Source organism: Pangasianodon hypophthalmus, chromosome 19, assembly GCF_027358585.1.
Source record: "Pangasianodon hypophthalmus isolate fPanHyp1 chromosome 19, fPanHyp1.pri, whole genome shotgun sequence".
NCBI classification, from domain to species: Eukaryota; Metazoa; Chordata; class Actinopteri; order Siluriformes; family Pangasiidae; genus Pangasianodon; species Pangasianodon hypophthalmus.
Genome location: NC_069728.1, coordinates 15,726,258 through 15,747,187, shown reverse-complemented (window position 1 = coordinate 15,747,187; position 20,930 = coordinate 15,726,258). Strand labels below are relative to the sequence as shown.

General features: G+C 37.6%; 1 protein-coding gene across 1 annotated transcript in view; it reads left to right on the top strand.

Annotated features, from left to right (window-relative positions):
• The first annotated feature begins 7,477 nt into the window (after positions 1–7,477).
• The window catches only part of LOC113531926 (fatty acid-binding protein, brain), a 33,373-nt gene continuing 19,920 nt past the window's right edge, over positions 7,478–20,930 (top strand). Inside the window, exon 1 of the transcript XR_008305295.1 lies at positions 7,478–7,816. The gene's annotated coding sequence lies outside the window, so the exon portion shown is untranslated. The remainder of the gene's footprint in view (positions 7,817–20,930) is intronic.

Sequence of the window (20,930 nt, the reverse complement as noted above, 5' to 3'; positions counted from 1 at the left end):
CCTTTCAGTGTGAGCCAACTCTCTGCATAATGGCTGTCTACAAGAAGGAATGCACTCTGCATGGCCAGTTGAGTTCCCCTGACAAAAGAGTAATTGAGAAAAGTGGTCAAATTTGTTGGGCCACTCACAGGCCATCAGTCCATTCAAAGAGGTTGATAAACACTTATAGATCATTCTGGCGGTTATCTGGCCCATGTTTCCAGAAGGAGGCCCATACAGGTTGATGCTTCACTTGCACTCTGGCGAGCTCCTCTAATGGATTTTGCATCTAGGCTTAATTTCATCTTTCTTGTGGGTCATTAAGTAAGTGCAAAAGTAAGGTTTCCATGACCACTGGCCGAATGATTGCTTGCTTTTGGCACCACAGTAGTTTGGTCCTTGGGACCAATTGTGCAAAAAGCAGCTGAGTGTGTTTATTGAGAAATCATTACTTAATAACAACCCAGGGCCAAAAAACGACAAAGAAAAATGTCACTTGTGAGTACTTTTACTTTAGACTTCTGTCAAACTCAGAATGCTTACCGCTCTCAGATTTCCCACCCTCTCACCCATTGTCTCCATCATCTCAAGCTGAAGCCCTTATTGCCCAACATACAAACAGGATTTAATGGAAAAACATTTATCCCTCCTAGCCAGGTGCTCACCATCACCCATTAAGCTTCCTGCTTCTTGTCAGTTTTCTCTGCCATGTTCAGTGCTCATACCTCACCTCTCTGCTTGCCATGGTTTCACTGCGTGTAATAGCAAAAAAACAACTCTAATGATACTTTGAGACCAACTAAAAGCCTATGCCAGAGGACAGATAATGGCTCTAAAAGCATAGCTGTGAGGACAAAAAATGTCTCAAAGATAACATAGAACTCCAACATATGTAAAGCATGTTATCTTATGCAATTAGAAAAGGAACACAATAGAACTTTATCTACAGGTGAACAGAACACTCATATCAAACACATCAGGAAAGACCTATCGAGTATACAGCTATAGTATAAACAGGGCGATAAAGCTCACAAATTGCGAGTAAATAACAACTTTTTAAAACAAGGTTTTTAAAAATGCTAAGAGATGAATAACTGTTTCAGAAAATTCTATAAACAATTATATACATCTGAGTAAAATGTAGTAATAAAATCTGAAACTCTACTTAATTTGCTGAAAAAAAAGTATGTTTGGAATAAAACACTTTGGGACATGCTGTTATAAGAAAATAATCAACACCTTTACTGTTCCCACCTTGAAGTTTATTATTTTCCTATATCAGTACATTTAATGTTGTGGAATGTCCGTGAACAGTTCCTCTTATCACTTACTATAGCAGCTATAAACAGTAGTTCCTTCATTAACCTCTCTTTTACCACTGACACTGGAGACTCCTTCCATAACTGTTAAATAAAGCTCTCCTATCTGAAAATATTAACATGTCGGCAATTTCTTTGTTAAATAACTTTTTTTTATGCTTTTATTATTAGACTGAGATTATGTGGTGTCCACCACATAAGTTTCTTGTGAATTAGCTGTTACTATAGAAATGATAATGTATTACAAGCACATTAACGTACATTAATATAAACCTGTGATTTGTCTTGTAGCCAGAATTACTGTCAGAGCTGCTGTCATAGAAAATTAATCATCATCATCTGACCAATTGGATTTGAGAATTCAACAGCACTGTGGTATAAAGATGGCTGTCAATAAAGGCAAGGCTTCAGGTTTAGACGGTTATACAGTAAAATTCCTCAAAGCATTGATTGAAGAATTGATTGGCATATTAATAATCATGTAACAGTGTGCTATTGGAAAACCTGAGATACATGCAACCCTCCATGAAGCTGTGATATCCTTTATACCAGGCAAAGTCCTCCTTACTGAGGCCTCCCCTCTTTAATTAACATTGATGTAGAGATACTAAAGAAGGTTCCTGCCATTAGGTTTGAGAAAATTCTCTACTCATTAATTAATGTTGATCAGACAAGATTTATCAGGAACAGAAGGTCTAACAATTGTCTTTTTTTTAGAAGCAACCCACACAGACATTAATTGCTGTTCCGATAAATGCTGAGAAGGTATTTAATGGAGTAGCCGGGGCATAGTTTTTTCTTTTAAATATGTGCTTCCTCTGAGACACATCAAGCCAGCCAACCACATCTGTTTGAACTGCTGCTCATGCTGTGTCACAGGGAAGTGTAACACACTTGGATGAAAGCGCTATCTATGCTCTTCCACATACATGAGCTCACGGACCCCCACGATTGACTAGTGTTGCTGTGATTGATGGGGGGACAGAGTATGCCATCCCTTCCAGAGAACATGTCCAATTTTTGGCCATATCGTTTAAGGGTATGAAACATTTCCAAATTTATTCCATCAAAACACATGTGATAATGTTACAAATAGTACACAAATGGTGTGCTATCCAGAGCTCTTCCTGTTTACTAGGGTATGCGACAGAAATGTCTCTCATCTCCTTTACTATTTGCATTAAATTCATAAAATATCTCTCTACATTTATAATGTCATGCTCTTTTTAATACAACCTACACACTCTAATGGGATTGAAGGCTTTAGTAAATTTCAGGATACAAGTTAACTGGGATAAAAGCAAGCTTCTGCCTGTCAAGATCAAGACCACTGGATGCCATTTCATACTGGAGCAACCACCAAATGTAACGTCACAGGTGGTAATTTTTAACAATTTGTATAAGAGGAGTTATCTTTGTCTCTTAGATCAATGGTTCTCAAAATGGGGTCTATGAAGTATACCTGGGGGGGGTCTGTGATTTAAAAAAAAAATTTGTTACAGCAATGGAAACAAACCACCATTATTATATTTATTATTGACGTCTTATCGTGATTAGCCTGTTTGACTGGTCACCTGCTATATTAGATTAATACATAAATCACATTACAAAATGCTACACAGAATATATCACACAGAACAGGCTAAATGTATATAAATAATATATGCTCTTCTTTACATGATATAAAATCACAGCAGTGACAGCAGGGTCACAGACCTGGGACATGGGAAATCTTAAACATAGAGTCAATGAACAAAATTGCAAAAATTATCTATTATTGGCCAAGGAGATATCCAAACATGCAGTGGGTCAAGTGGAAGAATGACCAAAGAACTGAGGTGCTCATTAGCGTGGCTGTTTACGAATGCAAAGTGACGTATTTAATTGAGAGAAATATACTGTATCTATACTGTATCTAGAGAGGTGTGATATTATTTGTGAACAAAAAATGCATCTTGTGTTGTTTTTAGCTCATACTCTGTCCTTAGGCTTTATGCTTGCCACATAGACAAAGCTAACAGTTTCACAACAACAACACAAGAAATGTTTAAAAAATGCAGAGAAATGATAAGCTCTAATGGCTCTATCTTGCATCTGAGCATGTCTAGGAACAGGATATTTATAAAGGCCAATTAAAATCATCCACCTGCCACCAGCAAGCAGGGTTAACTAAAGGGACATATTCCTAGTAATGCAAAGGTTCTCTTTTAACATAAGGGTTAAAATGTAGGTTCTGGGTTATTGATAAGAAGGTCATGAGTTCAAGCCCCAATGTTCGTCTCTGGAGCAAGGCCCTTTCTGCTTCAGGGTGCTGACCCTATGCACTGACCCCAGCTTTCAGACAGGCTATGATATGGGAATAATTTCACATATTTATACAGTATGTAACAATAAAGGCTTCTTCATCAACACTGTATGAGTAAAGAAAGGAAAAAAAGCACTCAAAACAATGAATCTTAATGAGAACTGATTTTAGGTCTAAACACTAAAATCTTTGGATAGAGGTGATCAGGACTTCTCATAGATACAGATACGCAGACATTGCACGGACATAAAAGGACATATGTATGAAAAAATGAGGGCAATCCATCACAAAAGGAATTCGAAGTCCATCACAGAAGGATGATGTAGGATGCTGTAACTTTAGTTCCATTTGAATACAAAATATTGTATGAAGTAGGACTGATGTGAAAATCGTCTCTTCGTGTTTTCCCTTCTGGGACAAGTGAATCAATACTAAACTATTGATCCTGATGTTTGCTTCTGTGAATCAACCCTTTTGAAGTAGTGCCTCATTTTTTTTTCCAGAAAGTGTATGTGTTTATCTGTTTGTAATGCACAAATATCTGTGCATTAGATGATACAGTACAGTAGATACAATTTTGACAATTTTCTGTTGATAAAATCCGGAGCGTAATTTGGTGGCTTTATGCTTTACTTAGGCTTATTCATCAATATATTCACATGAGTGCCTAAGGATGGAGCACAGTATTAAACTAATAGTGTTATTGACCACCATCTTGCGCTTGCTAATGAGTGGCCTGCAATGCTTACGCCTGGTTGTATGCTAATACGGCCCTTTCTGTATTTCCAGTCAGTGGAACAATGGGACATTTAACAAAATAGATGCAAAATAATTTATTTGTTTTATTTGTTATTTATTTGTTGTTTATTTGTTTATTTGTATTACACAGGAAATTCGATGGCTGAGGGCAAGACCGACAGGCTGACACTGATGGTTTCCTGTGACATATTTCCTGTTTTCGAAACATTTGCTGAGAGATTTTTACCTGTGTCGGCTTGTAAATTAAAATGTTTTTTTTTTTAAATTATCTTTAATTTCTGCGCTTACATTTTCATCTGTTCTACATCTTTTAAAAGTTATCATTACTACTTAAAGGCCATTACCACCTTAAATTGGTTCAACCAGAATTAGCACTCAAATGGGAAACTGCACTTACAACAGCCTTCATAAAGCCTGATCTGGCAGAACTCAGGATGTTTACTTAACTGAATTGTGAACAGAGAACACACACCTGGCTGAGAAACACAAAGAGGGTGAACCAAGAAAACTTTATCTTTCAATACATTCTTTCAATGCGTCATCTTTCAGTACATTTCAGAATACAATAGCCTTGGGTCTTAAAGCCAACGCAAAACAAGAAATACTGAAAATAACCTGTCCATTACACTCAAAATTAAATCAGTTTAAAGTTCTGCAAATGCCAAAAAAAAAAAAAAACACCCCTTCAGGTCAGTATGCAATTGGTTCAATTAAATGCTTCTAGTTCTAGTTTAAATTTAACCCATTAAAGTAAGTAAAATACACACTTTAGGTTTTAGCCTTATATTTATGTGAATTAATTTAGTACAATTAAGTGATTAAGCAAGTAATTATAATAATGTTCTTTTTTTTTAAAAAAAAATTTAGAATTCATATTTACTGAACCATGACCGCTTATATAGCTTATAGCAAGAAACAGCCCTGTCCCTGTCGTGGCATTTCTTTTGTCATAAGTGAATGATTAGGTTTTATTCTCTTAATTTAGGGGTTTGTGTTGGCTCACTTCCTTAATTTTTTATATTCTTTAATTTTGCTTTTCACAAAATATTCTGGATGGTACTCTTATTCCCTGAGCTAGTGAACGAGCATGAGGGTGTGTTTCTGATAGAGACTCCAAAGCACTTCTGCAAGTCGCTCTGGATAAGGGCATCTGCTAGATGCTGTAAACGTAATAAAAATAAATAATTTAAACTCAACAGTAGTTTCCAGATATAAAAGTGCAGCAATCCATGAAAATAATTGGATTTGAATATAAACTTCACTTTAAATTTTGAAGTTGAACCTCAATAAAGTTGAGATTTACATTAGTTAGTCTTTTGTGTAAATTTACACACCCTCAGGAGCATGAGTGAGATACGAACATTGTTCTGAATTTACAGGCTTTTCACGAATATCAAATTTCTTGTGTAATCGATTGCACGAACAATTTACGCATCGTATCCAGCTTGATGAATGAGGCCCATCGTAAGAAGTTATTTTTTGTTCCATCATTAGAGGGAGGCAGAGAGCAACCAGAAACATTGCCAGACCATCTCCTGCTAACAGGGAGAGCCGGAGAGCATATTCTTAATTATAATCAGTGGCAATCAGCCCAACCTGTGCCTGGGTCTGTGTAAGCAGAGCTCTCCGGTCACTCAGTGCTCAGTCTTGAGACAGTCTTGCTTTGCTTTTGGGTGTGCAACACTTTAGGGCACACTCTTCTCTGGTACAACTTGGTAATTTTCTGGCTTCTCTAGCCAACTTTTGAGCTCCTTATGGTGTGTATGTGTTTGTGTTTGTGTGCTCAAACCTCACATGGAGTTTTTTGCTTGGTATTTGTTTTTTGGAAATATTTTGCTTATAGGTCTAGGTAGCTGTCACTACCTTTTTTCATCAGTGAAATTTAGCTAACTAGTTAGCAGCTTAGCTGCGTTTTAGTGCAAAATGGCAGAGACCACCTGATTTTGGATCTGTCTTTTGATGCTCTTACTCATGAGGAGAGACTGAGAATTAAACAGATAAAGAGCAACAGACAAAACAGAACACAAACAAAACTTTCACCAATCAGCCATAACATTAAAACCACCTGCCTAATATTGTGTAGGTCCCCCTTGTGCCACCAAAACAGCTCTGACCCTTGAGGCATGGACTCCACAAGACCTCTGAAGGTGTGCTGTGGCATCTGGCACCAAGACGTTAGCAGCAGATCCTTTGAGTCCTGCAAGTTGTGAGGTGGAGCCTCCATGGATCGGACTTGTTTGTCCAGCACATCCCACAGATGTTCGATCTGATTGAGATCTGGGGAATTTGGAGTCATGTTCCTCAAACCATTCCTGAACAATTTCTGCAGTGTGGCAGGGCGCATTATCCTGCTGAAAGAGGCCACTGCCATTAGGGAACACCGTTGCCATGAAGGGGTGTACTTGGTCTGCAACAATGTTTAATTAGGTGGTGAAAGGTCAAATTAACATCCACATGAATGCCAGGACCCAAGGTTTCCCAGCATAACTTTGTCCAGAGCATCACACTGCCTCCGCTTGCTCGCCTTCTTCCAAGGTCCTTCCTTGGACCACTCTTGGTAGGTACTAACCACTGCATACCGGGAACACCCCACAAGACCTGCAGTTTTGGAGATGCTCTGACCCAGTCATTTAGCCATCAAAATTGGCCCTTGTCAAAGTCACTCAGATCCTTACGCTTGCCTATTTTCCTGCTTCCAATACATCAACTTCGAGAACTGACTGTTCACTTGCTGCCTAATATATCCCACCCCTTTACAGGTGCCACTGTAACGAGATAGACGATGTTATTTACTTCACCTGTCAGTGGATTTAATGTCATGGCTGATCGGTGTACATTTCAATAACAGACACCTGTGGTTCCCCAAAACATACCTGACATTTTACCTGATTGTGTTGCAAGTGGAAAAAAACAAAATTTGCTTTTCATTTTTTATTCTTACTTGCTTCTTAATTATTATTTTATTCTTTAGGTTTGGGAAGATTGCAAAGTAGATAGCTAACCTGATCTGCTCACTTGAATACAAATTATCGATCATGTTGATCATGATGACTGTCCAAGTGGGAAACAGGACGCGGGTGCAGAGCACACGAAGAATACTACTGATCATGTACAGTAGTATGCTGTATTTATGTTGTTGCTGATTGGAGAACCTAACGGTGCTACAACTGACCCCAGTCTCCTCTATCGATATCGGTATCGGTTTCAGTATCGGTATCGGAATGCTAGCCCTGGTATCGCTGGGTATCGAATCGACAAGTAATTCAGTGTTTCCTGGTTACCGTTTCCAATGAAGCGCGAATGCGTGACGTCGCAGCAGATGCACGCGGACTGGAATTAACGTTAACTGTCCGAGCGCGCGAGAGACCGAGAGACAATCCCGAGCAGGAAGGATGCTCTGAATGCACGGACTTTTCCCTCTGCTGATGGAAAAACCTTTCGTGTAGCCTGCTCGGTAAGTTCAGACGTTTCTCTCAGCTGCGGCTTTGTGTTTAAAGTTCCTCGTTCAGCGACGGTTATTGTTGTCGTACACACAATAGATTATAGAGAAAATAACAGAAAAAAATAATAACAGACCACGATGAGCCACTACAGTCATGGAAAAATACACTAGACACGCCTCACAAGTTTATCAGCGTCCCAGATTTCCTAAGCATGTATTAGTGGCATTGTTCCTTCTCGTTGCGCGCGCGCGCCTTACCCGTTCATTTCGGGTGCAGACCGACAGCACGTGACATGCGATACACAGACAGGCAAAAAGAGCATTGTTATAATTCACATCTCACACCATTTTAATTTTAAAGGTTCTTCGACAAAAAGCTGATTTTTTTCTGGACAGGAATAACAAAAATAAAATTCACAGAATATAATGATGACCAAAAAAAAAAAAGTCTACATTTGATCCTAGAATAAATCCAGCTTTATTTTGTCAGTACAGAAAGCCAAGCTTGACCTCAGCTATAAATAGACATAATGTGCTTAATGGATGTAACCTAGATTCTATTTGTGGCAGGGAAAAAAAAAACAACATATGCATCCTATTGACCTTGAGGTGTTGTGCACTGAAAACATATTGTTTTAGGTCTATTTATGCTTATTGAGGGATTGGTACTATCCAGTAGATATATAATCATTTAATAATGCACCACAGCGCTGGTCTGAATATAGTGAACAAGCCTTGTAAGAAATCAGTACATATATCAGATTAGTCCAGATTAGTGTTTGCATTTTAAATCAATCCAGAGGAAAAAAAAAATCAGAACGGTGTTACAGCAAGGATTCATGTTCACCTACTATACAGGTGCATTTTGTAGGTATGCAGTTACTGAATGTAGTCCATCTGTTGCTATGCACAATTTCTCAGCCCCATGGTGCAAAGTGGACCGAGGTAGACATGTATAATAAGAATACATATTATGAAAAAATGTCACTGCTGAGCTGAGAATGGTCTACACAATTATATCTGGCATCATAAAATAAATATATCTATGCCTGTCAAATGCAAATGGTCAAAATGAGCGCTATGAACATTATGGAAATTTCGTCAGCATAAGTGTTAAAAACTGATCCAACCCTGAACGCGTTTAAGTGAATTTCCAATCATTACATGTATATAGGTCAACTGAATTCCACTACAGCAGTGTATGGCTTACTTAGGAATTCTACAGAATAAGACTTATAAGCTTGTAGTCATGCTTATGTTTATGTTAAAATAACAGAAGATAACAACTCAAAATAAATTGTTAAGACGGAATAATGAGATATTAAGTTGAAATAACAACATAAAACCTTTAAATAATGCACTATTAAGTTAACATTATGAAATATTAAGTTGAAATAACTTGCAGTTTAGAGTTCTGTACTAGGCATATTGCAGGCATATGTACTAAATATAACTGCAGTATGACATTTTGTCTGTACCATAGAGCTACATGATTATAAATTTAAATTGATTTTATCTGAGATCATAATTCTTACTTACCAATTTTGTAAGGAACAATATATACTGTATATACTACATGACCACAAGTTTGTGGACACCTGACTATCCAACCCATATGTGCTTGTGGGTGTATGTGGACACCTGACCATCACACCCACGCAATTGTCTAGAATGTCTTTGTATGCTGTAGCATTACATTTTCCCTTCACTGGAACTAAGAAGCCCAAACCTGTTCCAGCATGACAATGCTTCTGTGCACAAAGCGAGCTCCATGAAGACATGGTGTGTTAAGGTTGGAGTGGAAGAACTCGAGTGTCCTGCACAGAGCCCTGACCTCAACCCCACTGAACACCTTTGGGATGAACTGGAACACTGACTGCACCACGCTTCCTCACCCAACGTCAGTGCCTGATCTCACTAATGCTCTTGTAGCTGAATGATCACAAATCCCCACAGCCACGCTCCAAAATCTAGTGGAAACCCTTCCCAGAAGAGTGGAGGTTATTACGGCAGCAAAGTGGGGCTAAATCTGGAATGGGATATTCACCAAGCACATATAGGTGTGACGGTCAGGTGTCCACAAACTTTTGGACATATAATGTATAACTACAGACTTATGCAGTATGTGAGAGTTACACACAGGGGATGGAGTTTGCCTAAAATAGAGGTATGTCTCAGTTGCGTATGATTCTGACGTTACTTTAAGACCTTTTTTCTTGTGTGATATTGGCTCGAGTGAGTATTGACAAAAGAAAAAGCTTCCTTTTTCAGTCCAAATTTTTTATCCCTGATTTTTTTAGGGATTAAAGGCAAGTGCATGCATTTAAAGGCTGTAATCTTGATGCTTCTACTCAAGAAAAATGCAGGTACTTTCCATAACCTGAACAGCACACCCAGAAAATCGATTTAAGCATGCATGTAACCTGACTCCTAATGTGCGTAACTTTCCCTGTGTAACATTTAGACTTAATTCCTCCACGTGTAATGCGTCACTGGCTAGTGTTGAGTGAGATGTGTGTGCAGCCATGAATCACTCGCCCCATTCAGTCATTTCATATGTTAAATCATTGTTTGTGTAGTAACTGTGAATTTAACATTCGGTACATAGTATTAAACATACTGTATAATATTATTCTTTCTCACTACAAGCAGGCATTTGGGACATTTTAAAATAATAATAATACAGAAATAAATTCCATCTCAGCATTCCCATGTTGCTTTTCTTCTGTAGACTCGCCATACTTCAGGGGTATGTGGCACGTCATGTAGTACAAAGAGTTTGTTCATTGGCCAAAGCAAATAAAGGAAGCGAAAGGAGCTCAGGACTTTTATATGTTTTTTTCCTGCAGTCCTACGATATCATGCAATTCTACTTTGAATAACTGGTCATGAGTGCTGTATCACGTCTTACCATTGTGGCTCAATGCAAAGAGAAAATGAATAAACTGGTTTTAATATTACTGATGGGCAAATGTTCAAGAACTGTCCTCTTACACAGTGTGATAAACATTGTACTTCTTCACTAGGACCATGCTTGACATTTGTTCTCTATGTTACAGTGTTTAATCAGAAACATAAGCTCTGCAGAAATGCCTGTGCACATCAGGGAAAAGCAAATGAGATGGTAACATAAATGGAAAATGGCAGTTCAAGTTGTTGAGGGTGTTATAGCAGCTCGCTCCATTTTCTCTGGGCAGCTTTTACACAAATACATTCATTGCCCTTGCGTTTCTCCTGTAGCCTCTCAGGAAAGGTATTTTTTGGTAAATAAAATGCATTGCATTATAGAGAGAACATTTCATTCTGACCATTATTAATGATTTGTCACCAGCATTAGAATACTCCAGGGAGAATTTGGGAGGATTTTTTTAATGTCAGTGAAGAGACATTTTAAAAATGGCCTTTAATTTTACTGCAGTAATGGATGGTCCAGAAAAGGGTTGAATGAGACATGAAATTAGCCTTTATCCTCTTGCATAATAGGCAGAAAAATCACCATATAAAATCCTATTTTACTGCAGTATTTTTTATATATATTGACACACACTGAAGAAAAATGGCTTTTGCATGTCATAAAACAACACTTTCTTTTCATAAGGTTTCATAAAGAGTTTTTATATATCTTGGGGAATTTCCAAGGCAGAAAGAAATTGTTATTTTTATTTTTATAAGATTTTTTTTTGCATTTCTTGAAATTTAACTGGATGAACTTTACTTAAATAGCAATGATCATACTAATACGTAACTACTCTTAAATGATTTGATTTCAGTATTAATGACATGAATAGTAAGCTCATTTTAATGTCAAATATCACAGTTATTGTACTATTATGGTATAGATTTCTGTGGATATTATGCCTTGTCTTATATGGCACAGTGTCTTGATTCTGATTGGGCAGAAAGAATTAGAAAATTTGCTGGTATTTATCAAAGAAATGTTTAATTGTTGATATGGTGAAGTTTTTCTGTGAGGAGACATTTTATTTATGGAAGGAGTCTCCAGTCTCAGCATTGTACCTGCTTTGTATCACACCACTCCATTGTTGATTATTTTCCTATAAAAGCACAATTTTTGCCTGGTATGATTTTTCTTTAAAAAAACAGACTGCAAACCTGCAAATAACTCTTATGGTGTCACCATCTGTACTGGTATAGTATAAAGTTAAATACATCACTAATTTCTTATCACTGTGTATTATCTTAGTGATATATCTTCTCCCAACTAATACTGGGTCTTATACTGTATTCGAACTAATACTGGTAGGTCATGAATATGAGTAGGCCATTGGAAAAAATATCTTCTCTATGGTTTCTATGGTACATGATATGCCTCATGATATTGCTCACGAACTGCCAGTAATACAGTATAATATAGTGTTGCATATTTTAATCCGATGTTCAATAATTTATATGAATGCATTTTTTATATTTAGAATATTTTATATATTCTTTATTAAAAAAAACCCTGAAAGGGAGAAAAAAACAAAATCAGATAAAATTTAAAATTTAAAAATGTTTAAGATTAAGTCCACATTTTTAACACTAAATCAGTTGCTTCCAGTCAGTTTGAAATTAAAAAAAAAAAAAAAAAAAGATATCACGATATCTAGGATATCTCAGAAAAGCATATTGTCACATAATTTATAATGATACTTATATTATATTATCGTATTGCCCAGCCTTATTCATAAAGCAGATACCTTCAAAAATGATGACCACATCAGTCTTAGATTAATATGGGTTTCTAAATGCCGGGCCATTCCTGCTGCTTCCAATGGAAGTCAGCTTTTAATTGGCCTTGTTGATTATCACAGAAACTGTGTGCACCTGCTAGAAAGTGTAATTATACCCAAAGGGCTAAACTGTAGCAAAAGGCCCAATTTATTGTTCCTACATTCACATATACTTGACATAGTCATTAGTGCTGTGCAATATTTCTCTGTGCACAGTTGGTTTCCTAGCTCATTATATTCCAAAATCTCCTTTGCATAACACATTATCACGTACCTGGTGCCATCAACAGCTCGTGATGTTTCATTTATAGTTTGGGTGAAAAGCTTTTAACAAGCAGAAGTGCAAAGTTCGCTGCAGCTACTTCAATTGTGATCTTTACACAGTATTATTATACTCAGTGGATGGTTAATGAGGCAAACCTGCCATATAGGTCACTTTTTGTAGGTCTAAAATCTGTTGCTATGCACAGTTTGTCAGCCCTCCTCTATCCCATCCATCAGTGACATGACTGACATGGCAGTGTCTGTGGTGCTGGTAAAATGGGATCAGGTTCACCATGTTTGCTTTTTTTCTTTTAAATATGGTGTACACTTACTGCACCTTATTAGACACCTTGTTAGTCCACCTTATAGGAATATCTTCCTTTACCCTTCATTACTGACCACATGGCCAGTGTTGGCTGGATATTTTGAGTATAATTTATCCATAATTCTCAATATGGCTTTCTGTTAGGAACCTTTTTTTTTTTTTAACATTTACGGAAGGAGTCTCTAGTGTCAGTGCTTTTTAACAATAGGTAAGTTTTCTGCCACACAGATGTTTTCAGGATAGAAGATGTTGTGCATTCGCACTGGGCCACATCACACCACTCTGTTGTTAATTATATTTTTTTATAACATATTCCCCTGTGTTTTATTTACAGTGCTTTTATTTTTACAGTTTAGTATTTTATAGTTTAATCCAGAGAAATATGAAACTATGTTTTTTTTCTTCTATTTTGGATTGTCAAATGTGGTTGAATGGAGGGAAGACACAGGTAGGAAGTTGTAAAATGAGAGATTTTTGGGGACAGTGGATCATTTTTGCTGTAGGATTAGTTACTTTACCACATCAGAGCTAATTTGCAAAAAAAGTCAAAATCTCAGTTCAAATGTCTCCATGTTGCACTTACACAGAAAATGAATGGTCGGCTGCTGCTTGCGAGTGTGAATGCAGCTTAAACTGGCCTTTATTAAATGATGTGAGCTAACAATATTTCCTTCCCTCCATTTTCTGTACCGCTTATCCTGCACAGGGTTGCAGGGAGCCTGGAGCCTATCCCAGGGGCCTTAGGGCACAAGGCACCTTGGACAGGGTGCCAACCCATCACAGGGCACAACCACACACATATTCAGTCACTACCAGCAATTTAGAGATGCCAATTGGCCTACAACACATGTCTTTGGACTGAGGGAGGAAACTAGGGTACCTAGAGGAAGCCCCCAAAGCATGGGGAGAGCGTGCAAACACCACGCACACAGGGGGGAAGCAGGAATCCAACCCCCGACCCTGGGGGTATGAGGCAAACATGCCACCAAGCCACCATGCCCCACTAACAACATTTAACAATTTAAAAATGAAAATCTGACCTTGATAAACTGAGGTTCAGTCTGATAATGCAAACTTGATGACTTGTTAATGAATGTTTCACAAGTTCTCTGCTGTTAGTTTGCTGACAGAGTTCCAGAAGTGCTTCTCAACCCTCCCGTTCAGAATTTACCTGATCTGCCAGAATGGTTCTTTCGTAGTGTTGTGCAACATACGGATCATACTGCATACCGAACCTCACAGAGGCAAAAGATCAGAAATGAAACCCCAACAAGGCATCATGCATATCCACTGTAATCTGTACTGTATGTGTCTAAACCTAGCCTTATCTGTCTATGAGGGCTTATCATGTGTAATTTTATTGTTTACACCACCTGGACCTACCAGCTGGCGGCTGTTTTTTTGCAGAGGTGCACACTGATAAATATGCATTGCTTTTTATAGTCCTCACCGTTGGGCATGAGCATTGTTCTGATTTCTTTCAGAGTGTGTGGATGCCTTAAAGACCACACAGTACAAGAAGGATAAAGCCAGATCATAAGCTACCATACTGGAGCTTGTTTAAGGTCGAAGTCTCAGAGATGACAGTGCCAAGCAACCTGCTGTGCCGTCATAAATCTCCAGATCCGAGCAAGCCCTCACTGAAGCTAAAAATAAACCTATCTCTATCAATAAGACATTTTGTACAAGAATTGACCCATGACATAGCATGCTATCATTTATTGTCTATGTTCACATCCACAGACGTTGAGTAAACAGAGGTAACAATGACGTTTTACAACTCTCAGTTTTTGTCCAGCAGTGCCTCTGTTTACATTGATAACTGTCTTTGACAGGATGGACGGGGCAATAAATGGGTAGGTGCAGCGCTCACAAAAAGCTCACGATCGATCTGATCCTGGAGTTCTCTCTGGCTAAAGGGGTGAATAATTTATTAGTTTTTTTGGGGAAAATTGAGGCAGGAGGTATCATACAAATGCTTTGTAAACACAGATCACCTAGACTGCATTCTCAGATGGTGTTGTAGTAATGATGAGCGGTGGATCAATACCTCTCAAAGGAATTGCAATGTGTACTTAAGATTTAGTATGCTTATGGGGAGATGTTGCTGTTTTAGATATTTTTGACCATTTTAATATTAAATGTAGGAGGTTGTAGGTGTTATTTACTGTACATGTTGTGGAGGTGTTAAACATGTAAGGAAATACAGCTATGTCAGTATTTGGGGTTTTATAAAAAACATGGGCACTGGACACTAATCAGCATAATGCTGCCTTCAAGGACAAAAATCAAACCTGAATCATTTACATATCAATCTTTATAATTAACATGATCTTCAGATTTATTTTGCAATGAAATTCAGAATTGACTTTTTTAGGTAAACTATTTTCATGGAAATAGTTAGTCTATTTTCCCTGGTTTTGTTTGTGTTTTGGGTTTCCTACATTACCCACAATGCCTACCTGCTGATATTTTTACAATGGGATTTATGCTGTGTTTGTGGTGCCTTGTAAGTGATAATTTGCAAGTTTTACTAATATCATTTAAAACCTTGGCACATTCGGCATGAAAAAGTAGGGAAAAAAAACATGGAGACCTCCCTAAAAGCGTGTTGCTTGTTTGCTCTGTCAGAGCACATAAAGCTCATAAAAAGGCCTGATTGGCTACTGGTTCTGTTCTACTATAGTGAACTTTGAACATTCATGCATTTTGGACTGAAATTGCAGTGCAGCATAAACAGCGAGCAATAGTGAGTTGTTTAGCAACAAGCTAGCCAGAGGACAATAGAGAGTATATCCATGTGAAGGAGAATAATGGTAGCTCTGATCTTCCATCTGTAACCACTTTTATGATCTGGCTGAGGGAATTAATGAAAATATGAAAAATGTATGCTATGTTTGTCCTTGCCAGCTAGTATTGATATTGATGAAGACTGTTAGCATCTCGAGTTAGATGATTTCTTGTAGTTTGTCTGGTCTTGTAGTCTTGGTGGATCGCTTTTGTTTGTCAGTAGCTGGTGCTTTGAGCCTCTGGTATTGTTTGCAATCCAGGCACTGTACTTGCACATCTGCTCATTCAACTTGGTGGCCGTCATGCCTGACGTGAAGGGTGTAACAGTAAAGGTGCTTTAGTCTGTTTGAATTTAACCCTTTAGCTAGGTGAGAACACAGCAATCACAATCGGGTGTAGACCAAAACAGAGTTCAGTTTGAACCAGACCACTCAGATGGTTTAGTACCTTTTCCAGTCAAATTCTAGTGCAATCCCATCACAGTGAGAGAGCAATTAAATTCTGAATCATCCCGACTACAGGAAGTGAACTGCTAAAGTGAGCTGTGTGGCACAACCTGACTCAAAGGACAGAGCTGTGTTCTGGACATTTGGACTGATGAACAAAAGAGGAAATAAACGCTCGATGTGATACAAAAATTGTTTATACTAGCTATTTATATCATAATTTAATAATTTGACTGCTAGCTCCATATTCTCAGTGTACAGGTGATTTTTTTGTGATCTCTGTACACATTTGGTAAAGGTTTTGTTACCGTTTTCCATTTCCACATTTCTGAGCAATGAATGAAAAAATTTATGTTTTTTTTTTATGTAAAAAAAGTATGTTTTCGGCCCTATACGGCCCTCTGCTGTAAAACCTAACCTAACAGCAAACTCTACAAACAGACAAATAGGTGTACAGAAAAGCTCCCTAAACCATCACGTTACGTTCTCAACACTGTTATCATGGATTCACTTTGAATGGTCCTTTGGCAGACTTACATTCATCTTATTTTACTTTTCCAGTGCATAGTACACATAATACAAGCACTCAAAAGCACTCAACAGCAAATCATATGTCATCTGTGCATTGTACACTTAACCTGCATGTACAGTATGGGCTGTATACCATTGCTTCTAAGCTATTAGCAACTGCAATAAATGGTCATAAATTAAAGGGTTTATTTTTCATCTGACCAACATGTGGTTCAGCTTAATTTTCCACTCTCTAAATATGTTTGTGTTTCTCTCTCTGTGTATGTACTCAGTGTCCAGTTATTTTAAGTGCTGATGCAGTGAATCACTTATCACCTAATTATAGAGATAGCCTAAGCCAGTATCACAATGCTAAACTAATTGGTTCTGTTTACCATGCACAAATACACATGTACATGTGCACTGGTTGTAGCTTGCCTAAAGACTTTAGAGCTCTGCCCACTACACATCACATGACAAAATAAACAAATGTAAGGTAAATGAGTGACTGACAGCCCCAGTAACTGACTGAATTATCATTTCTCACGTTCACTGTAATAAAAGGAGTGAGAAATCTATGAAATCATCAAAAAAACATAAAAAAACAATCAAAAAAACATACTTGTAATATATGAATAGGGCTAGGGGTAATTGAAAATGTGGGTGGCATGGTGGGTATCATTTCTGCTTGACAGCTCTCAAATCCTCAGTTCAGTCCTGAGCTCAGGTTACTGTATGTATGGAGTTTTGCATCTTCTCCGAACGTCTTCATGGTTTTCCTCCTCTTGGTTCTCTGGTTTCATCTCTCCTCACAAAAACATTAGTTAATTGCCCCTAGGTGTGAATAAGTATGTGAATAGACTGGTAATAGACTTGTGCCCCCTACAGAGTGTATTCCCACCTTGTCCCCAGTGTTCCCAGGATAGGCTCCAGATCCACCATGACCCTGACCACGATAAAGCAGTTACTGAAGAATGAATGAGTGAAAAATTTGAGTGTCAAGTCATTTTTTTTAACTGAACAATGCAGTGACTTTTCTGATCACATACATAAAGCATATAGAAAAAAATGAAAACATTGAGTTCTTTCAACAGGGTAATTAAACCAATCAAGCACCACTGCAAGTCATACTCTCTGAGTCAAGAGATTGAGCCACTCTCTTAGTACTAATAATAATGTGTAGGAGTCGAGTACGAGTGTTTCATTGATTGTGTTGTGTATACTAGTCATGACAGGTTTTCTCAAGACAAGTCATTTTCATTGATGTTTCTATTTAACAACTCTGTGCTATGCTGTGGTGCTGGTTATCAGATTATTTTAGTCAATTCTTTTAAAATGGCAATGTCTCTGCCACAACACACACCAAATTTTGCTTAGTTTTGAGGCAAAGGTAAATGGAGTTTATGTGACCTGTTCTTTGTGGGTGACTGTAGCCTGTGTATAGAGCTTTATTAAAGGAAGTGATCATAACAGTTTATTTAAATTTTATTAATATTGTTTTTAACAATAGACATTGTCACATAGCAACTTTACAGAAATATGGATGTAGATTTAGATCCCTAATGAACAAGCTAAAGACAACAATGGCAAGGAGAAACTCCCTACCTTGAGTAGGGAGTACAGTACTAAGTGTGTTGAAAGGATTTTCAATATGAGTCCTGGAATGAGCACAGGTCAGTCTTTGTGATTACAGCAACAGTTCTTAGGTACAAATCTACAGTATTCCTGTGAGATCATCCACTGTGCAGAAACTGTTTTAATGCCAGCAAAATAAACTGAAAGAAGATATAACACATTTTTGGTGCCATCTAAGATTCAATCATTCACTCATACTTAATAACGGCTTTAAGGGTTGCAGTTGAACCTGAGCCTATCTTGGGATCACTGGGCATAAGGTGGGAATGTGTAATATAAAGGTATCTATTTGCTGCATCCATAGTTTGTGCGACTGTTCATCTGTTATAATCTCTTTATTATTATTATTATTTTTTTAAACCATTTATGAATACTCTACCTTGGTATCCCTGGCATCTACATTACTCTACCTGGCTGTTTATTACTTTGCCCACTAGTTTAGTCTCATGAAACAGGCCATTCTCTATAATCAATAACCATTATCCAGATTTCTCTTACTTATGACAAAGGAATTACACTCACAGCACCAACAGATCTAGACATTCTACACCATTACATGGCAATATGTATTTGTACCATTCTATAACCAACAATGTCCGCCTGTTAAATTATTATTATTATTATTATTATTATTATTACTATTATTGTATTATTATTATTATTGTGAATTATTATTGTTTCATTACTGAGAACAACCTCATCATGAACCTCCTCACAGAGACTTCGTAGTGACTCAGTGACAATCTGTTGGCTTCAGTCACGTAGCTAACTGCAGTTGCAGGGATATGGTACATCTTTTAAATATTTAGCCCTAAAAATTGTTCCGCTCCACTAAAAATTGTTCCACTTCCAAATTCTCCACTCTTTCTAGCATTAATCTGACCTCTACCATGGAACCTGAGCTTGTTATCACTGAACGCTCTGAGCCACATATGCTAGCACTGCTGTTATCTAAGGATTTTAACATACATGTTTAATCCTAATATCTGCTTGGCAGTGAATTCAGTTCTGTATTTGAACACTTTTACACACAGACACACACTAAGCATCATTTGTAGAGCTTGTCAAGGCAGGGTTTTCTATTTTTAGATCTCATGCTAGTATTACTGATCACCTCATTGAGCTTAATCTCAGCTTTCCTCTATCCTCACCTTGCAAGAAAACATTCATCTTTTTGTAACACTTAATCCATTGACCCTTTCCCCTTCCGGGCAGCACTACTGCCTTCCCCTTTACTGGTATAACTAATCTCTTAAATCTCTTTGTTATGTAGTCTTCCTATACTCGTTCTAGCACTTTCAATGACTTTGTGACTCTTAAGACATGAATAGTCCAATCCACTCACACCACTGCTCGGTGAATTTCATTCATTTTCATCTCCAATTTCATGTCCAACCGTGACCTTGACCAATACAGACATGCATTTTTAAATGTTGCTCCATCATCTTATTGTAAGGCAGTGGTGAGCCCCAAACCCTCTTTGACATTATAATTAAACTTCTTAAGCAATCTATTATAATTGCTTTTAATTCTGTGAAACAATTTCAAGTTTTCCTTAGATTCTTCAATGAAAAAATTGGTGTCGAATTCTTTTATGTTTCTCGTCAGTCCCCTCAATCTTCTGTTTTGCTTGAATCTTTCTGCACTCTTGACTCACATTGTACCCCCTGGATCATACCCTGTACTTATTTTTAAATCTAATTCCTCCACCTGCCAGATGGGTCCTGCCCCAACCTTCCTCATCAAGGTCAGCTCATCTGTTATCTCACATCACATCTCCCACTTCGTCACAGTCCCCTTATTCTGATTATGTTCCTGTACTCCTTAAACCTGCTCTGGTCACACCGGTTCTTAAGAAACTTGGTTTAAATCCTCTGATTTCTGTAATGGTAGATCTATTTCTTTTATAACCTTCATTTGGGAGTCTTTCTATAGTCTCTGCAGTACAGCACTGAGAGTTGAAAGGGTTACTAATTAGCCTCTTCTGTTTGACTCTGGTGCCCTTAGTATTCTTATTCTATTGGACCTTTCTGCAGTCTGATTCTTGTCTGTTCTTTCTTCCAATGGGATTGAACTCTTTTCTCTTTGATAGTTAACTAATGTCTCTTGGAGAGACTCCAGTTCAATGGACCTATTGATAAATATAAATGTGCTACATTTACATTTATGGCATTTGTCACATACCATACTTGTCACACAAAGAATCCCTCAAGGCATCCCTCAAGGCTCAGTTACTGGTCCCTTATATATATATATTTGAGTGTATTCTCCCCCTCAATTACATATTGTGGCTACATGTTCTTTATTGTGATGTACACTAAAAACACTAAAAAACACTAAAAAAAACTCAACCGTTTCTTTTTTAATTATTATTTTTACCCCATTTCTCCTCCCTATCACACAACAGCTATCATCCAGGGAGG